Here is a 20,662-nt window from a genome sequence, read left to right as displayed (position 1 = left end):
TGCGCAAGGCATGTAGGTAAGCGGTACAGCACTTCATGAAGCGAAATTTGAGATAAAATGCGCACCTTTATGTGGCTGACGATTTCTCGCGGGTCAGCGCTTTATGTGGGTCGTCGCAATGTCATGGAAGCGAGAACTGTACAGAAATTTCAGCTGGCTGACGCCGACGAGCGCACCACGCAAAAAAGCCATACCTGCTGGACAGGTCCCGAAACGCGCGCGCCGCCGACCGAACAGAATGCCCGCGGACCACGCACGCGCGGCGGCCGGCCGGACCTAGCGATTCCCTTGGCCCTCTAGGGACATGCCGAGAGAGGCGCGGCGACCCCACATCCGGTTGAGAACGAGGGCGAAGCGAAAAAAACGTCACGCAGACACGCATCCCACCGACTAATCGGCGCTTCCAGCCTACCTACCCGCAAACGCTTCTGCTAGCACGGCCACCGTAGTAGAGTGACCTCGGCCATACAGGAGCTCCTCAGAGCTGCTTGCGCAACTCCACTCCCACCAGAGAGCCCTGAGGACAACCTGACTTCCCCACCGGAAGCTGCTATCCTGTCTGGAGGTCCTGCCCAGTCCTCGGAACCTCCTACCGGTGCCCAGCTGTCCGGCCATGAGGATCAGCCCCATGCTTACCTGGAGTCATCCATCCAACCTCCCTGGACACCAGATCAGCGCACCTCCTCCATCACCCAGAAGCACCGGCGCCCAGCCACCCGCACAACACGGTGACGACTATCCTGTTCCGGCCCCGCCCGCCAGCCACGCTCCAAGCTGCAGTTAAGGAGGACTGGAGCTCCTGCCTCTACGCAATGCCAGGGGAAGCAGTGGGTTAAAGACATGGGTACAAACAAAAGCTCAATGTGCAGAGAAAAAGAACTTAAATGACAAAGAATACAATCGGCCACAGGCACGGATGTGCAGGAATGTGCATATTTCATGGCGGATGAACAACTTCGGGATGTACATGAGCGAATGAACTCAGGTGGGTTCAGGTAATGAATTCAGGTAATGAATTCCAGTGCACAATCGAGCGAAAAAAAACGAATTTGAACACGTTAGTTATTTGAGAGCCTAATCAAAGAATTGACGGTGCAATGCAAGAATACCAGTGATTCGAAGCTGCGACGTGAAGAAAGTGGGGTTCGGTTCAAGGAATAAAGTGTCGAAGAAAGTGAAAAGTCGCGATCATAACGATGGCATAAATCACGCAGCCTTTTTCTGGAATCCTTATAACATCTTAATCTCTAACTGCTTATATCAGTTACAAACTAAAGATGCATAATCAAAAACGGGACTTATAATAAATTCATACATTTGTAACTGTTGTTGTTATTATGTTTACCGTCCCAAAGTGACTCAGGCTATGAAGGACTCCGTAGTGGAGGGCTCCAGATAATTTCGACCACCTGGGGTTCTTCAACGTGCACTGACATCGCAGAGTACACGGGCCACTAGTATATTCCGCCTCCATCAAAATGCCACTGCCGCTGCCGGGATCAAACCCTCGTCTTTCGTGTCAACAGCCGAGCGACAGAACCACTGACTCATCCCGGAGGCTTGCATGAATAAGTGTGTTGATTAGGGTTCGCCATAGGTAGCCTAAATTTTCTAGTGCTTCACTACATATTAATAAATGTCAGTAGACCGTGAGGTCCCAGAAAAAATAAAAAAAACATTGTGTCACGTAGTGGTCGACTCCAGTCCGGTGAGCAGCTAGGAAGAGGGCGGAAATGCCTTCCAAACAAAACTATTTATTTGGGCTGACCTGCGCCCGCAAAGAACTGAATCACTCGGCGGCGGCGTAGTAACAAGCGTGCTCGGCGGACGTCGAACGAATCTTGAAAGCACAAACTGATGGGCGAGTTCTTTATCACTATCCGTATCTTTATCACAAAAAGAATTTCGCTTCCTGAATTGCCCATCTTAGCTTGCAGGGAGCCTACAGGGAGCCGGGCGCATGAATGTGCTCTTTGCGGTGGTTTCTACTTTGGTGCACAGCGTGCCAAATAAATGTCAGTTGCTTGTTCAGCGCTGTGTTATTATCCGTTTCCTCCATCCCCTGCTCTCTTCTTAGGCCTTGGGCCTTGCGCTGTTTCGCGTATATCATTAATTTAAATCTGATAGCGAACTTTCAGATACGGCGTGCAAAGTTACTACAACAGTCAAGAACAACGTAGAATCGGTTCCGCCTGGATGCGATCAATCGAGATAAATCTGGTTGCGTCTTGCATCGCAGACAAAGTGATAAAGCCGCGTGCCGGCAGCTTTATAGAATTAATAAACTGTACAAAGGTTCGCGGCAATTGGGTCCAATTGGGCTTTCTAATTGGCATGTCTACTTCGTCCGAAATACACAACTGGAACCAACTGGATATTACAATAGGTTCCAATTAGACATTCCGACTGGTTCCGACTGAAACCTATTGGTTTCAAATACACAATTGAAACCAATTAGGCATTCCAACTGGACCCAATTGGAATCCCCAAATACACCTTCGCCATGGGTGTAGGCATACAAAATAACCAACTAGCCCCAACAGCAAGTGTAGCTGGAGCATAAGAAACCGAGGTTTGAAAAGAAGCCGATGGGAGAAATGTAGAGAGCGATCGTAGCTAGCACACGAGACGATCGGAGGAGATCGGCGGAAAGAATAATGGGGCAGTGCCAGGAACGAGGGTCTAGCCGTTGCTTAAGATCGGCCTCCGTCAACACATCCCCGCACCTGTCAGCTCGGCATAGAACGACTAGCCGATGACGAAAGCAGCGCAACCGCAAGGGATTCCCAGCCTGGCCGCGGCAAATATACCCAGCCCTTCATCGAGCCTTTGCCATGCCACGCCGACGCAGCCCCAGTGATGAACACAAGTCCCGTAAGCGACATCAAGGCAGTTGATATAATCAAATATATCTCAAATTCATTTCTCGAGTCAGCGCTTCTATCTCCTCGCGCCCATTGTGGACCCAGGTCCATTTTAAGAAACAAGTTCATCACACTCCCGACTTGGAGCTCGGCCATTATGAAACCTCAACGCTCAGAAAGATGACCCAGCTGGTCCTGAGAAATTGACCCGTTGGCAGGGGCGGCCATCTTTCAGAATAGAAAGGGTGGCCTTGTTTTCGGGGAATCCTTGTATTACACCATCCACTTTGCATTCGGGAGGTGCTGGGTTCGATACCCACCCTGGCAAAAAAAGAAACATGGAGTCCAACTGGGTATTCAGTAGGTCAGCCAATTGTCCTCATGAACCAAATTAGACAACTCTATTGGTTTTCTTCCAGTTGGGAAGTGCAATTGCAGCATACAGTTTGGAGGTGACCTTCCAGCCGGAGCTTCCAACTGGAAGCTATGACTGAAATCTGCTTATTGCTCTGTGCAAGCACAGAACAGAGAAACAACGAAACGAGGCTCTTTGAAAAAAAGACATAAGCAGCTTAATATGCTGAATTGTTTTCATCATTTGTGCCATCTCTGCAGTCGTGTTTAATACAATAACTTCACTCAACGGACCAACGCTATTGGCTTCAGGAGGAGGGTCCAATGAGTGGTGTATATAAGCTCGAAGAAAAAATGGTATCTTAGTGGACATATAATGAACATTTCGGTTACGTCACTTCTTCAGGCTTCTAGCGTTGTTATGATTTATGTGTCATGCATGCCTGCCTGTGTTCCACTACAACAGTTCTTACAGGCTCCAAGATGGTTCCAGTTGGTTCCAATCGCATACAACTGGAACCATTGGTTCCATATACACAATTGGAACGAATTGAACATTGAAATTGGTTCCCATTTTCATTTCAATAGGTTCCAGAAAAACAACTGGGAACTTCCCAATTGGACCGGATCGAATGGTTTTGTTAGCCTGAGCAGTGCAGCCGGGTACCCACCGGCTTTTTAATGGGCACAAGATTTCCCCCGCGATGGTGCTCAGCCCTTCTGGGGTGCAATGTTTGGAAAAGAGTCTCGGGGTCAGTGATTCGTTCCGCCGTCAAACAATTGATGACGGCGGATGGGGTTTCCCATATGCCAAATTTTTTCCAACTCTGTATTTGAAACCAACTGAGCGCTCCGTTAGGATGTTCGAATGGTTCCAAATACAAACTTGGAACGAATTGGAAAACTCAACTGGACCCAATGGCTTTTTTCGGCTGGTAGCTTAAAAAAAGTCCACTTGTGGCCCTTTTTATCTCAAAAATGCAGACAACCGCAGCAATCCGGACTTTTCGAAGACCACGGTGATGCTCTGAAATTTCTCTGCTTTCGAAGGATATACCCCAGGCGAAAAAAGCCATAGGGTCCATTTGGCTTTCCCAACTTGAGCTTTATTTTGGTTCCGTACAAACAAGTGGAACCATCTGAACCTTCAAATTGGACACGCTGGTTTTTTCGCCTGGGTAACAGTTAATCAACAGATCTTATAGGCTTCAATTGGTCCAGATTTTCTATTAAAAACCAACTGGATCTAATTGTTCCAACATTCCAAAGGCAACCAACTGTATCCAATTAGTTCCAAAAACACAACTGGAAATTTCCTTCCCTCTCGCACTGGAGGACATGCGAGTGGTCATCTCCACCTCCGACAGCACCACCCAGACTCACGCATAGCACGAGGGGAGTGCATGGACAGCATCAGTGGTCGCTCCCTAGCTGACAGGGCTGCAGCGCGCGATGATCCTCCGTGGGCATGTAGGATGCGTGAGGCCTAGGGACAGATGGCTGCGCCACGGATTAGCTACAAGCGACGTGTGTGGCGATTGTGACGCAGTTGAAACACTGGAGCACTTAGTCCTCCTTCTGTACCGCACTCACCCAACCACGTCACGACATGCTTGCAGCCCATAGGGTGCAGGGGCTCGTCCCGGACAGTGTGCCGGCGCTCCAGTGGCCGCAAGAGAGCGCGCGCTCCCGTGAGATATGCTAGATGTCCTGTCTGTTCCGCGCCAGGTATTTACCCGCAGTGACAAAACGCTCCGCGTGTGCTACCTTCGGACGCTTTACGGCTGGGCGGCCCCACACCAGCTTATTTGCACAGTAAGCCGCGAGCGTGTTTTTCCGCTTTGTTTTAGGCAGGGCACGGAGAGCGGGCGGCATATAAAAACTTACTTCGAGCGGCCGGCGTGCGACGGACAAGTGAGATACTGTGCGTTGTTGGGATTCAGGTAGCGTGACTGGGCCGAAGAGACGAGGACGATCATAGGGAGAAAACTAGGAAAACTTTAGAAAAAGGATATTTACATATTGTACAAGTAAGGACAACTGAGAGTGCTTCTCAGTAACGAGAGCTCCTTAGCTGTCGGGAGTCTCTCCCAGCAAAAGGTATCTCTCAAGAGGGGGGCTCTCCGTTTGGTACCAAACCAGCAGCTCGTTACTCTTCGTATTCCACAGATCCCTTGCTGGGGAGTACAGCTCGAAGAATGATGTCCTATCAAACGATGGCACTGATGGTACCACCCACGGCAGGGCGGTCCTGATGTTCTCTCGTAGCTCGGTCGATGAAAAGGGAACATGACCCGGCCATGTTGTCGTCCACACGGCATCCAGGTGGGCGCGCACATGGGTCCGGACTGCACCCATGTGGAACAGGAAGGCGCCTGCTTGACATAGGAATGCGGGCTGTCTCCCAACAGGGGTTGGAAGATCTTGTACTTCGTCGTCTGATGACCGGAACATGGAACCCCTGTCGAAGGCGCAGCTCTCGGGCAATTGTTCAACCCCAGCGTGACTGAAGAGGACAACACTCCATTCGTCGACCCGATGGCATGTTCGAACACGTGGGGACGCCATTATCGTCACTGCTTCCGACATTCCTGCAACCACGTTTCTTACAGAGGGCTCATTCAGCTTCGCGGTGGCTTTCAGGGAATCCTCCCCATGTCCAAATTCCGCCGACCCCAACAGCAGGAAGGGAGCGCGAGCACAACAGGGTACGTCGATGCCCGCGCATGCAGACAATGGCCCCGCTGGGAAACCATCTGTGCCGGCATGAAAGACATCACGTGGGCCGCGAGCGGCAGTTCCTCCCCACCAAGCAATTCGCACGCCCGCGCACCCAGTACAATTCGCAGCCATGTGTGACAGCACCCAACATGCATTTTCATATGTATGCTGCCGTCCTACGCCTATCTTTTCTATCTCTCCTCCTTTCCCTTTCCCTGTCCTTTCTCTCAAATTACGTGCCACTCAGGTGCTTCAGGTTTATGGCAGATGGTGCGGCTATCATCGTCTTCTCATTCCTTTGTTATTTTTATTCATAAATAGCCACTAACAACAATTTAACAATTGGACCAAATGTTTTTTTCTGCCTGGGTCGAGAGACGCTCGTTAGAGTGCACAAACTAACTCGCAGTGAGAACAGCCCTCCTGTAAACACGGTAACACAAACCACCTGTGCAGGCTGAGCTGTTCTACGCTGGGTTTGCGCCAGAAAGGGCCCGACAGGACACACCGGAAGGACAAAGGTGTGGTATTTGGAGTTTAAGCGTTTGTAGGACATCGATTAGGTTTAGAACATTGATTAGGATTAGAATAAGCCCCTGCAACTGTGGTACATATGTACAATTTTCTCACCGTGCTGGTCTTGTACGCAAAAAAAACTGTACACATATATACCGTTTTTTTGTGTTCTGCCATCTTTTAAGTGCTGACACAGCTGTGTATTTTTACTTTTTGCAATGTCGTGTCGGTGGTATACTGTGTTTTTGAGAGTGTATGTTTAGATTTCCACTCAGCGCAATTTCGAGCAAAACAAATGGCAGGAAAAGAGAAATTCCTAATGCCTGGCGAGAGTCCAAATTTACCAGTTTCTAAAAGTCCTTAGTGATTCAATTCCAGTTATAGACAAACTTATGCAAGGTTTGAAGGCAGTTTTTTTAACTTCCCAGGCTACGTTTTGCCTGCCAGCGCTCAGTATAAAGGGCTCACTTTGTGGTATCAGCTTTAGCAGTACAGTGTTTCAAAATAGATGTGGAGGTTTTAGAGCATAATATAGCTCTTTACATACATTATGAGCTTTTCAGGCTGCCTGTAAACATTTTGCATGAATTACCTGACAAGCCGGAGTTTAGCAAAGATGGCTGCAAATGCACTATAGTGATCAGGAATTTGTTTTGGAGTGCGCACCAGCAGATGAAAGTGAGGAAGACAACGAAGTCTTGTTGTAGCATGCTACTCTGAAGTGCAAGTGTTCATAACAGTGAAAAAAAGCCACAGAAAAAAAAATGACGCGTGTGCTAGCATTGAGTGGTGCAGTCTATGAAGATGACTGTGCATCACCGTTCAGCTAGGAAGGCAATTACAGGCTTAGAAAATTATGTTCACTTGTAAATGAATAAACATTTAGAGGGGACAATCCTCATTCCACCCATGACACCAAGAATGGAAGAAATGAGCATTTGCACCCTCAGCGATGTGCAGCACCAAGACTTTATAGGTTGCGGTCGACCACGCAAAAGCAGGTCTGCATGAACTCATAGAGTCGATGCAAGATGCCAAGTTTTATTGTGCGTGTAATGCTTTAAGCCATTCCACAATTGAACTGGTCGAAAAGCTTGTAAAGGACTTTTCAGCTCTAATGCAAATGTTCATGTGTCAGAAGGACAGTAGTACAAATACATACTTCTTTTCTTAAGAAGCAGTGGCTGAAATGACATAAAATTAATATCAGCCAGTTGCTACTCATTCTGAGTACCATTTTATCATATGCATGCATGTGAAACTTTACAAACTTTCATGCCTCACAAAGCGTTAATGTTCCGAAGTGACACATGGGTTGATGGATGCCGTAGTGGAGGGCTCCTGATTAATTTAGATCGCCTGGAGTCCTTTAATGTGCACAGACATCCCACAGCACACTGGCGTTTGTGCACTCTCCAAAGCCACATTTGAAATAAGGGAGTAATTACTCATTATCATGCACCTAAGTACAGTCATAGGTGCCAAGCATCAATGCCAATCAGTAATAACTTCCTTATTTAAAAATTTAAAATCTTACTCCAGTTTGGGGCTTTCCCCAAAACACATTGCACTAAGGCTATTTCTGAAGAATCCAGGCAGTCACTATAAACATGACTGAAAACACCACATGAAAACGGGGGAAAGAGATAATCTCGCTTTCATTTATTGTATTTAGTCATGTTTACGATCCATCTACTAGCCCAGTGGCAGACTATACTTACATCATGCTCTCCAAATGAAAAAGAATAAACCAGAAAAGGAACATTGGCATGACTCGCAGTTTCAGAATTAAGCCAGGAATATTGTAGAAAAACTCTACACAAGCTTACACAACTGGCAACATATCTCAGTTTGAGTGTGGGTTGAAGGCAGTACTTGCACTACAGCTGACAATAACTGAGACAGATCAATTGTTCACTTCGTCACTAACGGTAAAAATTGAAATGAATTAATTTCAATGAAAAGTAATTAAAAACGTGTTTTGTAGTCAACTTTCTAAAAGCTGCCTAAGAAACAAGAATGTAAGAATGTGGCATTCTGCGGTAGTAATCCTTTAGGTTTGTCTATTACATATCGCCGAAATGTTGCCAAGACAGGCTTATATGCCTTTGCCTTCACATCTCGCATCATTAATGAGAGTTTGAGCCTAGTTAACAAAAAAACATACAATGAAGAAACGTAACAAGCAAGTATTGTTTGCACCAAAAATTCATGACAACACAAAGGCAAGCAGTCAACTCATGCATGACAACTGTTCAAGCCTAGAAAGAAAATATTCATGAATGAAGGTCTACTGAAAGTTTATTCGAAGTTGATCACAGACGTAGTCAGCTGGCTGCATCTCATCACAGTTGACAAAGCTTGAAAAGTCCGATGGGCATACGATCACACATGCTAGCTTCAATTGGCTGCCAGGCCAACAATAGTCCCTTTCATGGCCACTTTCAAATCACTCAGGACTTAATGTGGAAAGCATGGGGGAGACTGCAAAAACCAGGCGCTCATATGGAGCGAGGAGTGTAGTGAACTGAGCAAGGAAAAAAAAATTGCAGGACCTGAAGTACAGTAAAAGAGAGAAAAAAGTTACCGTGGAGAGTGATAAAAAGCGAACAAGGAGAGTGCATGGCAGCTGATACAGTCCCACTTCTTCAACGTTTCCCATTTCCATAGTTCATGCCACGAATGAGAGCCTTTAAGTTGGCTGCCACCTGCTGTTGCAGTTGGTAGGCTAGAGGATGGATATTGAAGCCATACAGCCTGTGCAGTGAGCCAGGGAAAGAGTGAGAAAAGACAAAGGGATTCAGGTTAATAAAGGAACCAATATTTGCTTTGAGCTGAAGCCACAAGCCCTATCTCTAGCTTTCTCAAGCAGGGGTCTCATTAGTTCAAGAACAAAGAAATTGAGCAGTGAGGACACAAGGCAAAGGATCAAGGACACTATTAAACAAAGTGAAATTTCTTCATGAAGAAGCCCTGACCAACGTCCCCATTAGACGTTTTTAGCATACCGGAGACGTACAACCGGAGACGTATACCGGTTTACCGGACACCGCGTGCGCATGCGCTGTGGCATTGTTGGTGTGAGAGGGAGCCACTGCGTGCGCAGCCGGCGTCTGGTAATCCGGTATACGTCTCCGGTATGCTAAAAACATCTATTGTCAACCACTAAAAATGCTTTTGAGAGAGTAATGCACCTAAAGAGCAGTGTCAACCGAAAGAGCATTTTTCATGCACAACAAGAGCAGAGAAATTGAAGTATGACATTGAGCTTCTATTGTTTCTCTCAAGCGTAAATCATCCCACTATTTTGCATTGTCTTGTGCTTCGGGGAGCATCGCCCACCTAGCATGGCTGCAGAAAGTGCCATTGCCCATGACAACCCAGCTCCCACCACTATCACCTGCAATATCACATCATTATGACATAATAGAGGAGCCATAAGCAAGTAAGGAGACCTAACTTCTGCATTTTGGGAGTGCTACCTGCCACGCAGGACTACGCAACTTAACTGAGTTATTCACAGCAGCATAGTCTACGCAGCATATAATATTGAGACAAGGTATTATGGCAACAATAGCACTAGCTCACACAGGTGCTCATTAAGGCTTTTTCTGCATAGACATTGCAGTACAAGCAGAATCTTAAACTCCTCACGTGTGTCAAAGGCTTCACTGGGAAAGCCAACTGATGCTTAAATAAGTGCCTGCATGAGCATGAGCTTTTGGCACGGAACAAAGAAAGCACACATCTATCAGCCCAATGTCAAGCCTGCATGCACAAGTCTTGCCTATATGATGCCGAAGCATTGTTGAAATGGACTTATAAAATTGCACGTTAACTTCTAAAGTATTTTGAGAGTGGTTGGCGACCCTGTGCGGGAGTGGACATTCTCTCTCAGTTTGGTTTGGTAACCAGGTGATGATTTGCCATCTATTCTCATTACTTATTAAGCCTCGGATACATGGAGCGGTTTTGTCGGCGTTTTTCGCCCGACGGCGCAGGTTTGACGCCCGGCGTCGAGAAAAACGCCCACCGCCGCCGATCTGGCCCCACCAGATATTGACGCGCGGCGTCGGTGAGACCAGAAGCAGCAGCCGAAGCAAACCAATAGCCGCGCAGAAAGCCCTCTCTTCCACTTTTGGCTGCCTCCGCCGCCGCTAACATGGCCGCCATGGACGACGAGCAATGCGATGTTTATTGCACTGAAATGTTATCGGGAAAATAAACGCATTACCAGACATGAAATGTCACTTTTTTTGGAGAACACGACCGAATCTTGGATCGAAATGCCTGCCTTTCCTCCCTGAAGCGAAGGTGCCGAAGAAAACCGCAGCCGATTGTAGCCATGGCTGAACGGGTGTCAAAAGGTACGCGACCGCATGCATTCGAGCACGCACAACCTTGTGGATACCTATGCACACGTGCTGCAATCAGTACATTGGTGTCCAAATGAATAATTTCGTTATTCTAACAGAGAAGTCAGCGTCGCAGCTCTCAAAGAGCTCCTCGCTCAATGGTATTTTTCACTTGTTGATCACAGCGCTTTCGCTCCGAGAGATACGCGGCGGCGGGCTGCCGCTTATTCGTTCCATGTCGCATGTATCCCGGGCAAAAAAACGTCGCATGTATCCCGGGCTTTACGAGTCTGTAGATGAGTACTGTATATTAGGCATACATCGAATAAAGTGTTCATGAATTTTAGCGCCCATCCTGTCTTATTCTCTGCATCCCCATTTCTAGTTTGTGCTGGTGCTCTTGTTTCCTGAATTCGTAGAAGTGCACAGCACTAGGGCACTGCGTAAAAACATGGTACATGCCAAAGTAGGCACCATCAGTGTGATGGAGCGGCGAAGATTTGGGCCCATACACGCCCATGCACTTGGGTCAGTACAGTTTTATCATCACTTCTCCTGGCACATCTGAGAGACCTGTCATCAAAGGAAGCAAAGGTGAACTGCTGATTCAGATTTGTAGCAATCTTCTCAGCTATCAGAATACTAGGAACATTATACATCTGCCTTGAAAGAAATGCATGCACTAATACTTGGTTCAGCAATTTAAAAATGTGACTATGGCATGCGGCTCATGCACATGCTGAGGCACAAACTGATTTGTAGGCCACAAATGCTCACTAGAATTAAGAGTGAGTTGCAATTAAGTGTACATACCGGAGTTTCCAGCTGCTAAGTGTTCTACCAGATGACTGCCTAGCTAATCATGAGTTAGTTAACTGTGGAGGTATAACCACTCGGCAGACAAGAAAGCCACAAAAACTTTCCCATCACCCTGAACAGTCTCTCTTCGGTATTCCAGTCATTTCATTCCAGCAATACCTACTACAGTAAGAGCTTGGTAATTCGAAATTAAAGGGACCAGAAAAATGTTCGAATCATTTGAAATTAGATTTAGCGAATTACCCTGAAAGCACCGTCAACAGCTGCTTTAATCGCGGTAATTTTTTTTAGTGAAAGACAGCACAGTGGTGAACTGCTTTTTAGATGGGCACAGCCCTGGACCGGCGACAGGCTGCAGCGAAGCTGAAACCAGACGAGCCGACTTGTCACATGACTGACACACAACGCATGTCCATTGAGTGTTGATCTTCCCCTCCCCAACAGACAAAACATCCCCTATGCTCCTTGGCCTCAGTTACTGTTGGTTTCTGTCATGTATGTCATAATGAGCCCCTCTTTTCCCTTCCCTTGTCTGGCCCATGCCCATACAAGTTGGTCAACATGCTCGTCCATTCACAGCCACCAATATAGCTCTCGGAATCTGCTCTTCGTACAGCTGAATCTGGGATGTGATTCATGTGCGACGTCCGTGAGGCACCGTCGCAAAGTTTCAAGAACAATGATTTTGTCACCCCAGCAGGGTGCGTCCCATGGGATGGACTACTCCGTGCACAGAAGGTAGTACGGCATAACATGTTGCTGCAGTGATTTCTTGTCAGGCCATGCTGTAGAAGTAAATTGTATGGCCAGCGCAACAATTGCATCAGCGATAGTTACCTCTTGCGGCTCTTGTAACAGCAGGGAACAGCATATAGTAGTGTGGGCATCTAAGAAAAAAATAAAAAGGTTGTCGTCACTAGTGTTCCACTGGACACAATGCATGATGTGGGTGGTAAAGAGTGTCCGCAACAGAGTGGTCGTTGCCTTTGCAATGCTCAAAAGTATAGTTGTACTATAACAGGTGGGCTGACCAGCGCGGAATTCGCAACAGCCGATGGACCGTTCCTTTTGTCGACAACAAAGTAATAAGTGCACTGCGGTTCGTGCGCAGAACAAAAGGCCTGCCCCACACTTACACCTGCCATCGTTTGCATGCCCGAACGAAAGCTAGGATCTCATGTTCGCCAACAGAGTACTTTCCTTCTTTCGGAGTCAAGGTATGGGAGGCAAAGGCAACAGTCTGCAGGGAATGGCCACTGTCTTGCTGAAGCACCGCTCCTTGTCTGTAGCCAGAAGCATTTGTGGTTACAATCACAGGAAGGGCAGGATAAAAATGCAGTATGTCGTACGACGTCAACGTGGATTTCAGTAGCTTGAAGCTTGAGTCTGCAGCGACAGTCCAAGTGAAGGCAGAGTTGCTTCCATGAAGAAGGGCACGCATGGGCTCCACGACATCAGAGAAATACAGGAAGAACTTGCGAGTAGAAACACGCAAGACCCAGGAGTGAGTGAAGCTCGCCGATGTTGGACAGAGCCGGGGCCTTTACAATTGCTCTATGGAAGAAGAAAGCGGAAACAGTCCACTAAAATGAATTTGTGGTTAAGTCTGAGTCCGGCTTGGGACAAGCGCTCGGGAACAGCATGAAGACGGTTCATCAGGTGCTCTTGCCGAGCGGTTTCATGGACAATGATATCGTTCAAGCAGAAGAGAACCCCCTTGCACTAGTGTAGAATTAAGTGTCATCTTCTGAGAAGCGGAACGCGCACAAGCAAGTCCAAAGCAAAAGTGCTTGAACCTGAACAGCCCACCATGTGCAAAGAAAGTTGTCAGTTCCCGACTCTCAGAACACAGCGGTATTTGGTGATAAGCCGAGGTGAGGTCCAGTTTAGAGAAATGCTGTGACCAAGCCAAGCTATGGGGCAGCTGTTCCATTTGGAGGAATGAGGTACCCGTAGGGGGGTGTGGGGAACCCGGACGCTTGCTTTCACGGAATTCAGATGTGCAGAGGACAAGAAACTTTGAGGAGGGCTCGAGCAGCCGGCATGAGTGGTGTTGACAGTGAATAAACAGAACTGAAACATGATTGCGTCTCCATAGCTAGGGCTCATCATCCACATTATCACCTGCTTTATCGCTATTTCTGTTTTGCGCTTCACATCGCCTGAACAAAAAAATTTGGTGCTCATCCTTTCTTTTTCTAAAAAGATAAACAAGAAAAACACAGCATACCCGGAAGACAAAGAGCAGCAGAAAAGTTTTGCTACAATAAAATATGCAACATAAACCTCTTTCTTCACTGTACAGCAGATTTTGAGAAGTACTGAGCATTGAATGAATGGCCTCCATTGCTTAGGGTTGACAAAGAAATACGAGTCACCAGTCCAATGCCTGTGACCGTTCAGGAATTTGAGGCTTACGGTTTATGAGGTTTAATGTCCTCAAGTGACTCGGGCTATGAGGGACACCGTAGTGGAGGGCTTCAGACAATTTCGACCAACTGGGGTTCTTTAAACTCACTGAAATCGCACAGTACATGGGCCTCTAGCATTTCGCCTCCATCGAAATGCGACCGCTTTGCCGTAATCGAGCCCGCGTCTTTCGGGTCAGCAGCCAAGCACCATGACCATTGAGCCACTACGGCAGCCATTCAGGAATTTTAAAATATACTCACCAATTGGCAGCATCTGCTGACTCTCGCAGTACACCCGGGGGCATTAACGAAAGTCACCATTCTGGTACTTCTCAATCTGCTGCACGCACACACACATGCACAAAGATTTATTTTCTTTTATTTTGGTTTGGTTTGGTTTATAGGGCTTTAACGTCCCAAAGCGACTCAGGCTATGAGAGACGCCGTAGTGAAGGGCTCTGGAAATTTCGATCACCTGGGGTTCTTTAACGTGCACTGACATCGCACAGCACACGGGCCTCTAGAATTTCGCCTCCATCGAAATTCGACCGCCGCGGCCGGGATCGAACCCGCGTCTTTCGGGCCGGTAGCCGAGCGCCGTAACCACTCAGCCACCGCGGCGGCGTTTATTTGTTTTGAACATTTATGAGGTTTCAATATTTTCTTTCATCTTCCCCGAAGACCCATTTTAGACATATTTAATTAGCAGCAGATTAAAAGAATATTTGAAAAAGATGGCGTGCAACACTCCTAGAAATAATGTGCGTTATGGCTCAGGTGAATATTTAACGCTGGACATACCCAGTTGCAAAAAAAACTAGAGAAATTGGTGCATGGAAACACAAGTCAGTTTTGAAAATTTCAGACAAGCGAAGAAAATAAATTTTAACTATGTTTTTGCGGGGTTTTGTAGCTCACATTTCAATCTCCCTATGATAAAACTGCACACAAGCACTTGGTGAGTACGGTTTTTAATTCAAACCCAAGGTGTATCTTAAGGGGGACACTACCCAAAAGAGGGAACTTTTGAACCACTTGCTCTATTTCATTGAAACTTGCGGTGATGGTTTATATCACTGCTGGGACCATCTCTTGACGAAGTTCATTATTTGGCTGGGGTGTTTTCTTGAACATTTGAGCAGTGAAAACGAAGTGGGGCGATTTTCAATCTTGTGAGCTCATTTTTATTCTTTCCTATATTTTCACAAAACTGTCCACTTTCCTAGAAAAACAACTGTTCCAATATTACTTGATATTAGTATTGTAACAGGCTTTCTGGAGCGAAAGTTTGTGACGAACACAACTGTGCACACCGTTTTCTTTTTTAATGCTAAAAATGCATTAGAAATGATGAAATATGAATAAAGAATGTCATTCTTTATGTGGTAGCATCCTTTAAACAATTAAAATTAAACAAAATTTCACAGCTGTGTGCTTTGGATATTCCTAAGGCATCATAACACAAAAAATTCGGGAAATTACTTTCATTTTTTATGATAGAAGAAGGTGTAGTCATCCTTGTTATAAAGGTTGCATAGCGTGCTTTATATTTATTCTAAAAAAAAGAAACTTGGGAGAGATGGTCCCAGCAGATGGACCCACAAGTTTCAATGAAACTGAGCAAGCAGTTCAAAAGATCACCCTTTTGGACAGTGTCCCCCCTTAAAACCCTAAATGTTATATGCCATTTCAATCTCAACAAACTTTTCCACTGAGACATGCGATAAAAAATTGGTATTTTAAGATGCTTGGATATTTGCCATAACTTAAAACTCAGGCAAGAACTGCATGTACGAAAGGAGGTGCAGTTAATCCTGACCAGCGAGTGAGCATCACTCGATTTACAAAGGAGCAATTTTTATAGTTAAAAAGGAAACTGATGCACAGACCATGAGAGCAATGCCCCGGTTCGTGAGAATGTAGCGGGCATGGATGAGGCCATACAGCATCTCTGCTGCCTGCTCGATCAAATCACTTTGGTTGGGATTGTCGTCCAACTCATCATCTGCAGTAAGTATTGTACAGAAAAGCATGAGTTAAGCAGACATATGCAACAAAAAGATGCTTGCTAACAGCAGCATTGAACTTAATCTAAATAAATTCTATCACATTTCTTGAATAATAGTGTCACTATACTAGCTTTTATATTTGTCAGCATATTTACAGTCCATTCTGGCCTCTCGGTAGGGCGCTGCATGACGATCAGCTTGCCCAACCCTGGCCGAGGAGTCTTCTTATTCATAAAGTGGCCTGCACGGTCAGAAAGGAGGTTCAAGTGCACTTGAACATGCTGCTTTCATTGCGTGTATGGTGCAAACATTGCAAGATGGCTGCTACCTAATCTGGGGCGATGGGAGTCGCTGCACTTTCTTCACCACCAGCACCATTACTTCATAAGATGGTATAGCCTTTCGACTACCTCAGCATCCAAAATATGCCTGACCTCTGGCTGAAGTCCTGCACAAAGACCTGCCTAGCATTCCACGAAGCGGCATTAATAGGTTGAAACACCTTCCGAAAAGAGCACATCAACTCGCTCAATCACTGCATTGTGTTGTCATGAACACCTCAGCTTAATAACGCACTTCTACACGCAGCAGAGAACCCACAATCATGCGTGAAAGTTAGGGACCCCTTTCCGGCGACTTTACATGTTAGCACCCTTCTCCGTCGCACCGTTCCAGCATATACCAGTTTAGAAACGGCTACTGCTTAGATTATTTAAGACAACAGCCAGCTACCATGGCCACAGCCAATAAGCGGCGCAGCTCTGGCGGGTCGGGAAACTCCTCTTCTGGCGGCGGGGCTTGCGGAGGAGCGGCTACCTTTCAGCGTGTCAAAAGGGACGAGAGGAGAGGGAAAGGCGCGAAGACACTGATATTCGAATTTTAACTACAGATAACGCAGCTCTACAAAGCTTATAAAAAAAATTCTTGCTGGAGGACGCTTAGTGAATTTTGAATTGATAGTCACTGGCGCATTCCTTAGAGTCCCTCACTGCTGCCACAACAAACTTCTCAAAATACCGAGTGGAACCAGTTTACAATAGCGAAAACAGCAGACCGAAACTCAGTCCGTGGCCAAGGACAATGCTTCATGTGACAGTGCTGATACCGCAAGCATTAATAGAAAAACACTCATACACACGTTGAATGGCTGAAGTAGTGACTGAAAGCTAAGGAAAGCTAAGGAGACGGCGATTAGTGGGCCGGCTGTCGGACACCGGTCCGTAATTTTCGGCTTTATTTTCTCACTTCAGAGGTTTTCCAGTCTTTTTGGCGTGTGTCCTCGACGTGCGACGACCTGGGGGTCCCTGGCCGCCGGCAAAAGCACGTCAAGCGACCTCCTCGGCGCTGTGCGCCGTATCAACGCCGACACGGAACATCACCGCCAGCTGAACTCCATGCTGCACTGATGGCAGCAGCGCCAGCGGCGGGTCCAGCGGCCCCTGCAGTTGCGGCTACAGACCAGGCCCCGCCAAACAAGAGACTGCGCGACGACCAAGCCAGCAACGAGCCTCTGACCGACCATCCAGAGGACATGGACCAAGCATCATTTACAGTTGTATCGTACAAGAAAAAGAGAGCTACCGGTGTTCCTGTAGTTTTCAGGCCCACTGAGGAAGAAGGAAGCCTATGGAAAGCCAACCCCAACATTGTGGCTTCGGCGGTTGTAGCATCGGCTCAAGAAAAAGTCCTCAGCCATCGCATTCACAAGGATGGGAGCCTGATGGTTACAGTATCGACGCTGCCCGCCGCCAACCATCTGCTCACGGTAACTAAGCTGGCTGGAGTGGCTGTAGAGGCCAGAGTCCCATACTCTTACATGGCAAGCTATGGCAAAATACAAGATGTACCTGTCACCTACACAGACGAAGATCTGCAGGAATATCTACGCGACCAAGGTGTCCTCTCAGCAAGGAAGCTAATCGCCTACACTCCTGAGGATGGTGAAAAGATAAAAGCGGTACGTCGTCGTCGCACAGTTATATTAGAATTCGCAAAAGATGCGCCGCTACCAAAACGAGTAACGCTGGGGTTCTGTAGTTATCCTGTAACTGAATACGTCGGAGCAGCAACTCAGTGCTATAAATGTCAGAGGCATGGCCACATATCAAGACACTGTAACGGCCCCGTGCGCTGCAAAGTGTGTGCTGGCCCCCACTCGCACAAAGAATGCGCTTCGAGAGCGCAACCTAAATGCGCTAACTGCGGTGGCCCACACCCTGCTTCCTAAGGAGGGTGTTATAAAAAAAAAGCAGCCACAGTTACTCGCACGGCAGAGCAAACACGAGGGAAACCCTCTAAGCGCCATGAACCACCACCTAACCCCGACGTGGTTTTCACGACTACGGCAGCTCTTTCCGAGAATCAGTCAACACAGCGTGGCAGAGCAGCTGACAAGACCTACGCAGATGCGGTAAAAAAGAAGCGTGGGAAGTCCGTTGGTTCTTCTCCTTCATCAAAGCTACTGCAACGCACTACACAAGACCCGACAAACAGCGTCGCTTGCTCTGACCCTAGGGCGCCACAACATGACAAGAAGATCAGCGGCAGGCAGCAAACCGGAAGCTCTGAACAAGATGTCACATGCCTACTGATTCCGATGCTGTTTGCAGCCATCAAGGCTCTTATCCGTGCAAATCCCTCGTCAGGAAGACTCCCAGAAGTAGAAGCTGTCCTTGCAATGGAGCCGTTGGTGTCGGCCTCCTACGCTCGGCAGGGGCGTAATACCACACTTCAGTAATCATGGCTTCCACAGCGAGAACTTCACCGCAGCTGACAATCCACAACATCTTTCGTACATGCACCATTTTCCAGTGGAACGCTCGCGGGCTACGCTCTAAACTCTCAGATTTCCGACAGCTCGTGCGAGCGTACCGCTTCCCCTTCATAGTCATCTGTGAATCACGCGTCGAGGAAACTTTCCGACTCAATGGATACTATTTCCATCATTCACAACGACCAGATAACGTCAGCAGATTGCTGATAGGCTTTCGCAAGGATATCCCGGCCTCACCGGTTGATGTCCCGCCTCACAGCGACAATGAATACGTATGCGCTGTCACAGTTATTGCCGGACAACAGTACACTCTGATTGGAGTATATCTTGAGCCAGGCACGCCATTTGATGCTTTGAGAATTGAAGACTTGATAGCAAGGACGCCCTCTTCGCATATTATTTGCGGAGACTTCAATGCTCATAATGAAATTTGGGGCAGCTCACATACATGTGCCCGAGGTGCCAAGCTTGCAAAACGTCTCTCCAAGCATTCAGTTCAGCCATTAAATGACGGCAGCATCACCTACCTCCGAGGCCCGACGACTACCAGCAGCATCGACGTGACATTTGTCACAAGTTCATTCGCCCACAACTTTGGCTGGTGCACTGATTTGGAGACACGTGGAAGCGACCATTACCCAATCCTCATATCGGCTTTCCATGCGCAGAGGAACCCAAAGAAATTCCTTATAAAATCTACAGACTGGGACGCATACAAGGACGCTGTAAGCAGAGGAGTTACTGCGGCAACTCGCAATGAGGAATTAGCATCGACAATTGCGTATTGCCTGAGGGCGAGTACACAACGTACAGCTAAAAATGATAACCTACCTTCAAATGATGACACATTCCAAAGGCTTTGCGCTATACGCAGGCGAGCTGAAAGGAAAGCTCTGCGCACAAAAAGCCTCGATGACCTACGTGCATGCCGACGGGCACAACGTCACATTCGACGCTACATGGATAAACTCAGTCGGCAAAAGTGGCGTGACTTTTGTTCTACGCTGGATGTGCGCAAACCAGTAACCAATATTTGGCGGATAGTTAGAGGTATGCGCACGCCACTTCAACAACTCCACCCCTTCGCTGCACTCTCCCTTCACGAACAAAAATCTATAAAAGAAGTCTCAGAAGAATACTGCAAGCTGCTGTCGGCAGGGTCAGGGCATTCGACACTATCCGCAGATGGTCAAACAGGCATCCCAAAGGCGGCAGTGCCAGCGTTAGACCTGCCCTTCACAATGGAAGGACTATCCACAGCTATCGCGGAGACAAACAGGCACACGTCTCCGGGTCATGATGAGGTGACCTATGACGCCATTGCAAAGCTACCCCACACCTCCCGTCTTCGACTCCTGGAGTATTACAATTCTTCCTGGATGGCTGGTGAGGTCCCCACGGAATGGAAGCTGGCGAAAATCGTGCCCGTTTTGAAACCCTGTAAGCAGCCAACAAGCTACGCATCATTCCGGCCCATTGCCCTACTGAGATGCGTAGGTAAGCTCATGGAGCGCATGATCTGCAAGCGCATAACTTGGTTCCTAGAAAGCCGAAATGAGTTCCCCCAAGAAATGAACGGGTTCCGTCAAAACAGGTCTGCGACTGACAATATCATCGCCCTCGTCTCATCAATTGAGGAGTACCTTCATGCTGGGTACATCCCAACAGCCGTTTTCCTAGACATCAAGGCCGCTTTTGACTCCGTCTTTCACCATGCAATTCTCACAGCCTTTGGCAGTCTTGGCCTTGGAGGAAGGCTATACAAGTGGATTGGGCATTATTTAAAAGAACGACAAATTTTTATTACCACTCCAAACGGTCCAACACGCTTTCACGCAGT

At 47.4% G+C, this 20,662-nt stretch overlaps 1 pseudogene; it reads right to left on the bottom strand.

Annotated features, from left to right (window-relative positions):
- Positions 1 to 9,103: 9,103 nt before the first annotated feature.
- LOC144116414 (casein kinase II subunit beta-like) lies at positions 9,104 to 16,211 on the bottom strand (annotated as a pseudogene).
- Between the last annotated feature and the right edge of the window lie 4,451 nt (positions 16,212 to 20,662).

This window comes from Amblyomma americanum, chromosome 1, assembly GCF_052857255.1.
Source record: "Amblyomma americanum isolate KBUSLIRL-KWMA chromosome 1, ASM5285725v1, whole genome shotgun sequence".
Classification (NCBI taxonomy): domain Eukaryota; kingdom Metazoa; phylum Arthropoda; class Arachnida; order Ixodida; family Ixodidae; genus Amblyomma; species Amblyomma americanum.
This window is presented reverse-complemented; position numbering and strand designations above follow the sequence as displayed.